The sequence below is a fragment of the Mirounga angustirostris genome, unplaced genomic scaffold (genome assembly GCF_029215605.1).
Source record: "Mirounga angustirostris isolate CCGP_5_RB_7025 unplaced genomic scaffold, mMirAng1.0.hap1 SCAF_4, whole genome shotgun sequence".
NCBI lineage: Eukaryota > Metazoa > Chordata > Mammalia > Carnivora > Phocidae > Mirounga > Mirounga angustirostris.
Window position 1 is genome coordinate 125,855,764 of NW_026991712.1, and position 13,621 is coordinate 125,869,384.

At 40.2% G+C, this 13,621-nt stretch overlaps 1 protein-coding gene and 1 pseudogene across 2 annotated transcripts in view; one reads left to right on the forward strand and one right to left on the reverse strand.

Annotated features, from left to right (window-relative positions):
• GIPC2 (GIPC PDZ domain containing family member 2) overlaps positions 1-13,621 on the reverse strand; it is a 346,096-nt gene that overhangs the window by 239,313 nt on the left and 93,162 nt on the right. The window lies entirely within an intron of this gene.
• On the forward strand, positions 2,962-3,793 carry LOC123860331 (E3 ubiquitin-protein ligase RNFT1-like; annotated as a pseudogene).

Consider the following 13,621-nt stretch of genomic DNA (forward strand, 5'->3'; position numbering starts at 1 on the left):
CAACGTACATACTTTGAAATCTACCAAATCACTAACCTTCAGAATTCTAAAACTCTTGCTATTATGCACTGTCCCAAAATATTCCATCATCTGTATATCTCTCCATAGAGTAAAACAATACCTGTTAGAGCCCTCATCATTCAACATTAATTCAATAAACATTTTTGAGAACTTGCTGACAAACATTCTTAAAAACTTAGTGCTATATTAGGAACTAAGGATACAAGGACAGGTAAAACAGTTCCTACCCTCAAGCAAAACATGGTCTAGAGTTTATAGTCTATCAGGGAAGAGTGTCTATAGTGTATAGCAGGGGAGAGAGAAAAAGAGAATCCACTGTGGTATAATCAAGCACTGACGCTGACACAGCCCAAGGGAACCGTCACTAACTGAGGCTGAGGCAATCCGAGGCAGCTGCCAGGAGGGAGTTGATGAGTCAATGAGTCCTGTAGAATTAAGGAGGTTCTAGCCAGGGGAAGAGAAAAAGGGTGATTCAGGTATGTGTAAAGGTACAGAGGCAGGATGGGGCACAACGAGAAGAACTAGTATGGGAGTTTAGTGCAGATCAAACATAGAGTTGGGGTGGGCACTGGCAATGGTGAGAGACTGCACTATAGAAGGAATATATCTTTACTCAATGAATGCTGACAAAAGTTGATGAGGAAAGGACTAGTCTCACCCTCCTCCCGCATTTTACAATTAAAGAAACAGAAGCCCAGTTAAGATTAAGTGACTTGCCCAAGGTCATATATTGTAGAAGTGGATAAGATAAAATTCCAACTTAGAAATTCTGATTCCAGAGCCTATGCTCATCTGCTAATCATGAATGGATTGTATGCTATGCTAAGGAATTTGAATTTTACCCTGAAGGTCATGGGAGGCCAACAATTTTAGGCAGGAGAATGATACGGTCCATTTTGCCTTTTAAAAGGATGACCCAGAGGCACCTGGGTGGCTCAGTCGTTAAGCATTTGCCTTTGGCTCAGGTCATAGTCCCAGGGTCCTGGGATCGAGCCCCCCATCGGGCTCCCTGCTCAGCGGGAAGCCTGCTTCTCCCTCTCCCACTCCCCCTGCTCGTGTTCCCTCTCTCACTGTCTCTCTCTCTGTCAAATAAATAAATAAAATCTTTAAAAAAATAAATGAAAGGATGACCCAAGTTACTGAAGGAAGCGGGGCTAGACCTGAGATGGAACTATGTACAGTTCTGCATGTTGTTCCCTGAACAACTCTAGGGAGGGCCATTAAGCCTGGTCTATGAATGGCACCTGTGAAGTTGTGCAGTGCAACAACCTACATGACCGTATTTGATGTAATCACAAGTTAGGAGGCTACTACAGTAATCCAGACATAAAATGTATGAGTGATTAAACTAAAAAGAGCAATGGCAGAAAAGGGAATGGTTTATAATGCAGAAATAATGATGCAGAATCAAGAGGAGTTAGTGGCTGGTTGGATGAAGATGGTGACACAGAGAGAAAAAGCAAATGGTTTTATTCTATCTCAGTCTAAGTTGGAACTACATTTTTTCACCTTCTTCCCTGTTTGGTTCTGGGTTAGAAACTTGCACATGATTTGGAAAGTGAAATGAAGCAGCAGACTTTATGCTCTAAAGGTCATCACGGTTAGAGGTGAGGAGAAAGAGATGCAGAGAAGCAAGCAGGTGCCAATTTGTATTTGTTCTTCCCACTCTGCACCCTCCTCTGCCTCCAGATCCAGCTGTTCTTCCCATCTGCCTGCCCTGCTGACCAACAGCAACCCATGACCAGATACCCAACTGCAAACTCAGAGGTAACCACAAGGACCAGATCACAGCCCTGCACAGACCTCCATGGTCCTCTTTACGGACCCTTAATAAGATACCCCTCAAGCTCTGTCCACCAGGCCAGGGCTTCAGGAGGACTGCCTAGTGACCTCCCTGCTCCACCACCTCTCCTGTCCTCTCCTCCCTCCCCACCTACTTCTCCAGCTTCAGTTCCTGATCCCAGCAGGCTTTTTCATAGCAATTGAATAGATCAGTCTGAAATTCATATAGAGCTGCAAAGAACATATAAGAGTCAAAAGAGCTTTGGAAAATAAAAAAGTCGGGGGATGTCAAGACTTATTATAAAGGAATCTATCACAGAGCTGTAAAGATGGACACCTTAATTACACAGTGACAAAACCTGTGGTAAACTTGCCTTGGATAACTTGGAAAGCAGACCACATGCCCACTGAGACTGTAACTCTGGGGGATGTGGTTGGCAGGAGAATAACTGTGGGCTCACTTTTCTTTGTATGTCAAGCAAAGTATTATAAGAAATGAGCTCAGGGGCGCCTAGCTGGCTCAGTTGGTTAAGCGACTGCCTTTGGCTCAGGTCATGATCCTGGAGTCCCGGGATCGAGTCCTGCATCGGGCTCCCTGCTCGGCAGGGAGTCTGCTTCTCCCTCTGACCCTCCTCCCTCTCGTGCTGTCTCTCATTCTCGCTCTCAAATAAATAAAATCTTTAAAAAAAAAAAAAAAAAGAAATGAGCTCAGGAAATAATTGGCCAGTTTGCAAGCAGCAATTGAGTGTCCAGAAATCAGGGATCTGACTAGGAAGGCTATATGAAAACTATTAGAGCCCAAATTTTCAGACAATTTTGGAAAAAAATTTGAACACAAAAGCCCACTGAAACCTAGCTTTGCTGCTTTCACTGGGGCTAACAAAGTTAGTTGTGGTGGGGTTTGGGTGTGAGGGCCCTGACTGAAGACGTAGGACTGTCTCCCACTGTCCCTGACACCACTGCGAGACTTCCATCCACTCATCATTAGAGGAAACACAGTCCTGATGCAAAGGAACATGGATCAGAATACAAGTATTCAAGGGCCATGCCACCCTCTAGGAAGTGTGGACAATGCAGCAGTAGCAGCAACCTTCCAAAGTGCTCCTGCATCAAGACGGAGAAGGGCCTTGCCTTCATCTCTGAGAGGTTCCCATCCAGATGAACTCCATGCCTAAAGGATGTGCAGAAAATCCAAGCCCCAGGAATATATGTAATTCTCTTGGAACTGGGCTTCTAACAACTTTAATGTATGCCAACAAAAGCACTGTAAATAGGGCTTTTTCTAAGAAAAAGTGCCCAAAGATTCACTACACTTGGTTACTAGTATTCTTGGCTGGATCTTCTTCTGCTCTCTTTCATTTTCAGTCACTTTATTACAATTTAATCTTTGTAAAATCCTATTTTGGGTCATTCAAGCTTCTGGGAAGTACTTTGGATTATTGGGAATACAGTCTTCCTTCTTAAAGTCTTTTTCATAGCCTTGAAATGCCTTGTTTTATTGGTACCTTCTTTCATTATGCCTTCTAAATCCAAGGATTACTGGTATGCATTCTTAGAAGAATTGTGTCAGTATAAATTAATTTTGTTCCCATATCTGTTTGGTTCCATTACCTTATTAACAACAGGGAGTTTGGTAATATAACTAGAATCTTGGGATGTTACTAGCTTTATTCTACTTCATTTTAAAGTTTTTGTTTGTTTGTTTGTTTGTTTTTTGGAAATATGAGGACTTTCAGACAGGTTCTGTGAATATTTTTTACATGACCAAGCCACAAAGTTACTCGTTCAGATGTTATCTGACCAATATGTCAAGCACAATTTCCTAAGATTATTTTTGCCATCTGTCAGCATATATTTCCCAAAGAATGCATTACCTCATGGTTTCATTAAGAGAATAGTCAGAACTATGATTTCAAACCACATAACCAAATGGAAAGATGGGGCTACTTCATCACACCTTCAAATATACTTAAGTCCTATGAACTATTAAGATCACAAAATAGTAATTGCATTTGGTTACAATGACTATTACTAAAGTCATTGGGATAGATTTCTTTGCTAAAAATTAGAAAAATATTTCCAGCAGTGCCTAGGGTGGCTCAGTTAAGCGTCTTTTTGTTTTTTGTTTTTTTAATCTATTTGACAGAGATATGGTGAGAGCAGGAACACAAACAGGGGGAGTGGGAGAGGGAAAGGCAGGCTTCCCAGTGAGCAGGGAACCCAATGCGGGGCTCAATCCCAGGACCCTGGGACCATGACCTGAGCCAAAGGCAGACGCTTAACGACTGAGCCACCCAGGCGCCCCTAAGTGTCTGATTCTTGATTTTGACTCAGGTCATGATCTCAGGGTCATGAGATGGAGCCCTGTGTCTGGCTCCGCATTCAGTGGGAAGTCTGCTTGAGATTCTCTCTTCCTCTCCCTTTGCCCCTCCCCATCACACACTCTAAAATAAATAAATCTTTAAAAAAAAAAAAAGTTTCCAAACATTTTTGGAGAATAAGAGTAAGATTTAAGTATTTCATTTTTATAAAAGGTTTTATTTGTCAGAGAGAGAGTACAAGCAGGGGGAGTGGCAGGCAGAGGGAGAAGCAGGCTCCCCGCTGAGCGAAGGCAGATGCTTAACCGACTGAGCCAAACAGGCGTCCCAAGTATTTCATTTTTTTAATTCAAATGAGTGAAAGAACACTGTTTTTAAAAACATGTAAATATTCAACCTAATATCTATGTCAACATTTATTCTATTCTAGTTACTTGACATATGATTGTAGTATAAAACTAAGTGTATTTTCTTACTAATGTTATTGAAAACAGCAACTGGATAACTAAATAGAATTAGTGGTTTCAGAGGAATTTGGGTATTCTTTTCTGACAATGTTCAAACTAAGGAATATTTTTTATAATATATGTTTATACAAAATCTCAAAAATGCTTAAAGTTTTCATAAAATTTGTATTTTTAAGTGAAAGTTCTATATGTTGTATTTTACCTATAAAAAGATTTTCTAAGTGAATATTAATTTACTGAGGATGATATATTTTAATATTACTCTGAAATATGATTAGCAATCAATAATAATATGAATTGTTTGAAATTTTCAGTGTTATTACAAAGATTACATTAATGGTATGGCCTCACCCAAACCTATTGGCTTCAAGGTAGCCACCATTAAATTGAGAAGGAAGGGCTTGGGAACAAGAAAGCAAATAAATAAGACTTGAGAATGACATCTAGGCAAAACTTTGGGTTTATTTACTGGCACATGGAACCGACTAGATGCTACCAGATCAAAAGCCTTCTAAGTTTCTGAGTGAATTGTGCTGCCAAATAAACATAATCCCAACCTGAAAAAGCCTTGGACTACCTGAGCATTAAAACAATCCTCAGGACCTCACACTTGCACAAGCAGGACGCAGGCTGTGAAAGTTGTATAGCCTTCAAGAAAAATACACTCCCAAATGTCCCTTCAGGTGTGGCCATGGAAAACAGGACATGGAAGACCCTTCCAGAGGATGGGCCAAGGGCCATGGACAAGGGAGTTCCACCAGGAGAGCAAAATCAGAATCTAGTCAAGGAACCTTCCACCCCACCTTATGAAGGCAGGATACTTTCACAATGCCTGTCCAGGATTTTATATACACTAGCAAAACTAGAAATTGCCAAGTGCCTTGCATGCTTCTGTTTTCCAAAAGAGAGGGGGTGGAGGGGGTGGAGTACTCTTGTGTTCCAAAAATGTTTGCTTTTGTTTTTTAGCACTATCCTGTCCCTGATTCACCACTGTACACCGAGAGAAAGGATGAACAACCTTTTTATTAACAGATCACCACAAGAGGCCCCATCCAGACACTATGTCCATCATCTGAAGATCTGAACTTTGTGCCACCTCACTGACTTCATAGGTCTTTGGGATGCCTATGAGAAATGGGTATGTTCTATGAAGGAAAGGAAGAATGGAATAATTTGCAACCAGAAGGAAATACTGTGGAGGATACTGGTTAGCAAGTCATCAAAAACCATTTCCTTTTTCTCCTGGGGCACTGCTAGATTATGCTTACCAGTCTCCCTCGTGGCTAGACACGGCCATGTGTCAGTTCTGACCAATAAAATGTGAGAAGTAACATCAGTTGCTTCCTGGCCTGTTTGGCCCCCTGACTCATGACCCTCATGCCTTTTGCCTTCCAGCTGGCTTGACTGGAGATGATGAGGACAACATTTGGAGTCGTGGTGTGAACATGGGGGAGCCACAGGATAGAAGAAACCTGGATCCCTGAAAACATGTGGAGAAAGGACATCCTCTAGGAGTGATTGTATTCCACACTTATCTGAGCAAAAATAAGTATGCTTTAATCATATTAAGCCCCTGAGGTTGGGAAGTTTATTTGCTACAATCACTAACGTATATACAGCAGAGGGAACACCACAAAGATAGGAGGATTGAAAGAAATGACAGAGGGGCGCCTGGGTGGCTCAGTCGTTAAGCATCTGCCTCTGGCTCAGGTCAGGTCCTGGGACCGAGCCCCGCATCGGGCTCCCTGCTCAGCGGGAAGAGCCTGCTTCTCCCTCTCCCACTCTCCCTGCTTGTGTTCCCTCTCTCGCTGTGTCTTTCTCTGTTAAATAAATAAAATCTTTAAAAAAAATAAAAAATTTAAAAAAGAGATGACAGAGCCTGAGGAGGGTGAGGGGCTCTTTAGCTAAAACGTAGACACAAGAGAGAGAACAGCAAGAAACAAGAGGCTCCGTTGGGCATATTGCTATGGGTCTTAAATGCCATGCAAAATTTTGGACTTTATTCTACAGAAATGGGGACCATCAAAAGTTATATATATATCTTCTGTTTAAAACTGCGAGAGTGAATGCTGCCAGTAATCTGCCTTTTCTGAGGCAATTGAGAATCCAAATCTTTCACACACTGTTGCCCCCCAAAATTGAGAATATAAAATATAATCACCAAGCTGACAACAGCTTTTGCAGTCTTTAAAGCTGCAACTCATATCAAAATAGATCCTGTCAAATTCAGTAAGAAAATTGGGAATCAATAACCTTCAGAAGAAAAAGTCAACTTTCAAATCTGCTTCTTTTTGAAAGTGTGTGTGTGTGTGTGTGTGTGATGCGGGGGGCGGGGGGGAGGACAGGTGGGAGGGAGATGTCTTTTCAGGTAATGAATGCTATTCCAGCAACAAAACCAAACCTAAGATGGGCTTCAATCAATTTCACATGTACTAAGCACCTTCCATGTGGCAGGTGTCCTGCTAGGTGTCTACAATAAAAAGAAATGACTTACGAGGACTTCAAATTACTCACAAAGTAATAGAATTAGTAGGCATATAAACAGATTAACCAGTATACATTAGTATACCTGCTATTATAAAATAGGACCCAACAGAACTACAGGGCTTGGGGAAGAATCAGAGATCACAGAACTTTCTTAGCCTCATACTGAAGATCCTCCCTCATCAAACTCAACCGACCATTGCGGACTGAAATTTCAGTACTTTTCTTCACACAATCGCTTGCTCTCATACCTATCCTCCACCTTCCCACCTCCACGCCTTGCCTTCTGTGTCAAATGCTCTCCCTGACCCACTGCTGGCCACTTTGTAAGGTGCCATTAAGACTCCACCCGTGAAATTTTCCCTGGTTCCAGCAGGGTGAGTTCTCCCCCTTCTCAGGAGCCATCTGCGTCTTCTCTCAGGAGGTTACCACTCTGCTCTGCATCAAAGGTGTTTTCTGATTGCTGGTCTTGTCTGATCTTCACCCTAAACTATAAGCCTCCTGAGGACCAGGAATGTTGCCAGTATAGCACCTTGTATGTACATAGTGGATGTTTAATAAGTATTTTCTGAATGTTAGATTTTAAACCCCAAACCTACTCCCTGCAGCTGCTGACTGCACACACCAGTCATCACTGCATTCTTTGGTCCAGAGCTAAACTGTTGGGTGTATGGTGTTTTCTCATGGGAGGAGAAAAATCTTTAAGAGGGTTCAGTAATGACAAACAGAGGAAATAAAAATAGTGCTTACACCCCTGGTTCTAACTAGTGCCTAATTATATCACAAAAATTAAGATTGTCCAATGGGCCAAAACTTTTTGGTTACCGATTAGAAGAGATTGAAATCTCCAAGTTTTCTTTACTGCAAAACAATCTTTCATAGAAGAATCTCTATTAATGTTATGTCAGCATTTTCTCCTAAACAACCCAGAGAGGATAAAATGGGCAGTTGCCTCCCTAATACCAATACCATTAATAAATGGTATTGACATGAGGGCAACTGGAAATATTGACTGTCTATAATGTTCCCACACTGGTACCATAAGAGCTGGAAGCTAAAACATGGGGACAAATCAGCATTATTCAGGACAGAATGGCCAAAGCCAAAAGTAGAAAAGATCAATGTCTATAAAATATTGAAGTGTACTGAATGTGTTCACTAAAGCCTGGAATGTAATAAAGGAAATACATGCTTAAAGTTTAAGTGGGGACAAATGTAGGATAAATGGAAATATGTACTTTTTTTTTTTTAAGTGGGATGAACTTTAGGTTTTTATTAAGAAGAGCAGATAAGAATGAAAATATAAATAAATTCATGGACAATATCTTCATAAAATATCAATAGTAGAGAGATTTTTGTGAGTGGTCCCCAGTCTGTTGGGTCCTGGGGCCCCTTGACCACTGTAATTAGTACCAGGAGACCTTAAATACATACACGCAGAGAGCCCTGCCTGTGGATTGTATAAACAACATGCCTAACACATATGTACAACCGTTTGACACAAAACCAAAAATGTTTTTACTGATGAGTAACAATGTCAGACAGATTGGGGAAGCTAGGCAGGCTGATCTAGTAGGGACACACTGTCTTGAGAAGAGCTGTCAGAGGGAGGGAAAACTCTACTTGTCGGGGCACATGATCATTGGGAAGGATCCTGGTGAGAGCGCGGGCTTTGAAAGGCCCTGGGCAGAAAAGAGAGGGCAGAGCCAGCAAGATGGCAAAGGCTGTGGAGTAAAGGAACCTCTTAGATCTTCAGGAAAATTACCACATTCACCAAACTCTTTATGGTTAATTTTGTGGCAAATGGTCAACAGGCTGAGCTTCTGGACTTGACCCAGGGCTCATCCCAAACAGCAAAAAAGTGGAAGTACAGGGAAGCATGAGGAATTCAAGAGCAGGAAATTCAAGAAACAGGAGTAGCGCTGCGCCTCTTACAGGCCCTGCAAGGGAGCTCAAGCTTCATGTAATCTGGCATGGAGGCCTTGGGCAGTACCTGAGTCTCTTACATAAATTCCCTTAAAAGTGTTCCTGAATCCTTAGAAGCTTTTTGTCATTATGGGTTTCCTTGGTTGATGGAATAATGCAAGGGAAAAAAAAGTGTTACATTAAAAAAATGTTTATACTACAGGAGTTCAGAACCACTATTTTCAGAGTATTGGCCTGTTATGACTTAGCTTCACCAGAGAGGGAAGGCTGAACTGGGCCCACTGGAGAACCATGAACGCCACGTAGGCCATTGTCTTTTCTGAGAGCATCTACAGACCACATCCCAGTCCCTTGTACTGTCAAATAAATAAGAATGCTGGTCACAGGAAAGCTTCTGCTCTCCTTTCCTTGCTCTATCTTATTTAATCCTCACAACCACCTTATATGGAAGTTAACATTACTCTCCTAATATTAAAGATGAAGGAACTGAGCCACGGAATTGACCAAGGTCACATAGCTAATAAGTAGCAGAGCCAGAGTCCAAAACTTTGTGACTGTGAAGCCTGTAAGCATAATAATTAAATCAATTAGTCAACTACTTATTGGGCATCTACACTGTGCTAAGTGCTAAAATAAGCATATGATTAGCAAATGTTATGTATATTACTGTATTAGGGCTCCAGAGAAACAGAACCGGTAAGATGTGTGTGTACACACACACACACACACACACACACAGATTATAGGAGTTGGTTCACTTGAGTACAGAGGCTCGCAAGTCCAAAACTGCAGTGTAGTTCCAGTCTGAAGCAAGTGCAGACCCAAGAAAGCCGATCGTACAGATGAAGTCCAAAGGCAGTCTACCAGAGACTTTTTCCTATTACTCCAGGGAAGGTCAATCTTGTTATTCCATTTAGACCTTCAACTGTTTGGATGATGCCCACCCACATCATAGAAGGCACACATAAATTAACCACCACAATTACATTCAAAATGAACTTTCTGTCAACCCTTTCTTACCCTTATTGTACCTTTATGATTTATATACTTTACTAGCCTGGAATTTAATAGAAGTACTTTTTAGTCTCAAATACTTAAGAACCCACAATTCCCTTTATAGCAATTACCGATATAATTTACATTTGTATCTCTTATTTTTAAACCTTAAATTAGACTTTAAATGTAGACTTTCAATTGCTATGTCCTCAGGGAACTCCTAAACTTAGTAAGACATAAATTCGAAATTAATGCTTTCAGAATTAAGCTTTCTGATAAAAACCTTACTTAAGTAAATTTTATTATTTTGCACATTTACTATAAAGATAAGGGACGAAAAAGTCTCATTCAGGGAAATGAGTTCTGAGGAGGCAGAAAGGGCAATTTAAATCAGGAAGTGACAAAATTACAAATAGCAATTAATAGAATGCTTGGTTAAAAGAAAAAAAATAAAAAGAATTCCAGAGTTATGAGAATGATATCTAGAACCAACCGTGAGTCCTACACCTTGCCGTCCAGAGCTAAGGGTTAGTGCTAGAGTTAGGGCTCGGTCTCACTGATAAGGTTCCCTAGGACAAGAATCACACCTTTATGTCTCCCCCTCCACCCAACATGAGATATAACATAGGCCTTGCATAATAGGTACTCAATAATCTCTTGAAGTTAAAAAAGAATAGATATTTAGAGAAAAGTAATTTAGCAGAAGGGAATAAAAGAAAAAAGAAAGGCATGTTCTCTCCAGGCATGCGATATGGCTTGGTTATAGACTTATTAAGGTAAAAAGACTGAGATCCCAAGACTTCCTTGGATTATCAAAGTAGGACTGACATGAAGGCACATTCCCAAGATTTGATATGCTTACTTAGTTCAAGAAATACTTACATTCTTCCCTATGGCAATAAAACATACCAAAAATTAGTCATTTAAAAATCCCCACTACATCCCCCACCTACCTGTTTTTTGTTTGTTTGTTTGTTTTTTTCCTTAAAAAGCTAGCAACTTCTCTAGGTTACTTAGAAAAAAAGAATCTTCATTTCTGATTCTCCTTTTCTAATCTTTCTACTCCTTCAAATACTTGGGCTTTGCTTTTCAGCTTAAAAAAATCTTTTTTGAAACATACACACTAGGATATATGTCAATCTCAGTTCTGATTAGAAATGCAGAGTCAGCTTCACTTTATGCACAGCATTATGGGAATTCCAATGCAATAAGAGGTCAGACATTCCTTTAAAGCCACAATTATTTTCACATAGACATCTCTAGAGAGAGAGAGAGAGAGAGAGCACGCGCGCAATCTAAAAACTTTTTCACTTTGTATAGTACATTTCCTGGGAAGAAACCCAAAAGTTTCATAAACCAGAGAAGTTGGTAAAGCAGCCATTAAACAAAACTGTTGTCTCAAAGCTTTCAGAGCAAGGGCAGAACTTCCGGCCTAAAACAGAGGGTCCAGATCTTCACATCTGAGAAGAGTGCCTTGAGATCCTCCAAAGTCCAATATTCCATCTGAGAGAACAGGCACAGCCAACCGTGTGGACACAGAGTCAGCAAATAGAGGGGCACCTGACTGGCTCAGACGGTAGAGCATGCAAGTCTTGGGGGTTGTGAGTTCAAGCCCCACATTGGGTATGGAGATTACTTAAAAATAAGTTCTTAAAAAAAAAAAAAAGCAAATACAGAAGGAGAGATTTTATTTGAATGGAGGCATGGTCAAAGGGGAATGAAAATCATTAGCCCAAGTGTTAGAAGTCACACAGTAATTTTTCTAATCACTCTTATAAATGAAATCATAGAATCTCTGGGATTGGAGACGGGGTTAATACATAAGCTAGATTCTAGACAAAACACTGCATCAGACATAGGACTACCCATATTTTGCTAATTCAGTTCCTATGCTTAGTGAAATGTATCAGGAAACAAGAAAAAAAAAACTGAATTTAGCATTTAAGTTATTGGCAATTTTACTTGCAGCTTGAATTTAAAAAGAATGACCTGCCAAAAACCAATGAAGTATGAAACATTTAGGAAGATAGTTATTTAAATTTTTTTAAGTGTTCCAACTATTTTTAGACTGATTTCAGACAATAGAGAAAGAGGCAAGATTATAAATTGTAAGGAAGAAGGCTGAAAAAGCTATGTGCACTACTTCTGTATTAAATGTGAAACATGGTCATGACGTGCGTCTCTGCTGCTTCTAGTACCTACAGTGAGATCTCGCCCCCACTGACAAAGGTCAGCGGCTTGATCCTTCCAGGTCTGCTAAGGCCAACAGATGCAGTATTTTATTATAACATTTCTCCATTTCCTTACAACAGCTATATTTCAAACGATGATTTGCTTTTCCCCTGCAGTCCAACTAAGGCTTTGTTTAAATGAGGTCATAGATGCCTAACACTTCTTAAGCTTATTTCCACTAGTCAGTCACTTGGTTAAATTATCTAAGCCTTTTTGTTTAACACTGGACGGAAATGGCCCTGATGAGATCTTCTGGAGAATAATGTGCTGTCTGCCTGGCAGAACTAGCTTTAAAAATTATGTCCTCCTTTAGCTCTGAAAATGTATCATTTATGTCTCTGAAATAAAGCACAGCATGAAACAAAACACAAATGTTATCCATGTAACCTTGATTTTCTGGGATAGTCCAAATTTCATTATTAAAATATAGTAGTAAGTGGCAAATAATAGATGTTTCATTAAATAAATTGTAATATATCATACAATGGGCAACTATACAGCCATTTAAAAGATGTGTGGAAGAATACGAAATGGAAAATGTAATATATGTTTAGGTTAGAAGCCAGATTATAAAACATTAGTGAAGTATTATCCTGATTTTGTAGAGACAGAGAAAGGACCAAAAACTGTACACCAAAATAATAATTGTAGTTCTATTTGGGTGATAAAATTATATGTGACTTTTACTTTTTCTTTGAACTTTTCCATATTTGCTAACTTTTTTATAGAAATGCTGTCTGATTAACTAGCTTAAAAATAATTGTAAAAAGAAAACAGTCACTATTATCCATTCAGCTAAAGATACCTGAAAGAGTAAAAGTTGCAGTGTTTCCTATGATCTTTATATCTGCATCTTTTCTATGATCTTTGAATTTATTCTTGCCCCTTCTAATTAAATCTGTATTACTTTCTAATGCTATATAACAACCCACCCCAAGCTAAGCAGCTTATAACAATGCACATTTATTATCTCAGAGTTTCAGTGGGTCGTGAGTCTGGGCACGGCACATCTGGATCCTGTGCTTCATGGTCTCTCAGTCATGTGGTTGGCCCAGGATCTACAGTCTCATCTGAAGGTTCAACTGGGAAAGAACCGACTTTCCAAACTCATTCAGTGCTTGTGGGCAGCCTTCAGTTCCCCCCAGGCTGTTGGGCTACAGACCTCAATTCCTTGCTAGCTGTTGGCCAGAGGTTTCTCTCATTTCCTTGTCACACATGCCTCTCCCACACAGCAGCTTACTTCATCAAAGTATGCAGGCCAAGAGGACAACAAAAACGATCTTCTAGCAAGACAGAAGTCACCATATTTTGTAACTGAATCACAGAAGTGACAGCCATCATCGTTGCCATAGCTATTGCTTATAACCAAGTCATTAAGTCCAACCCACACTCAAG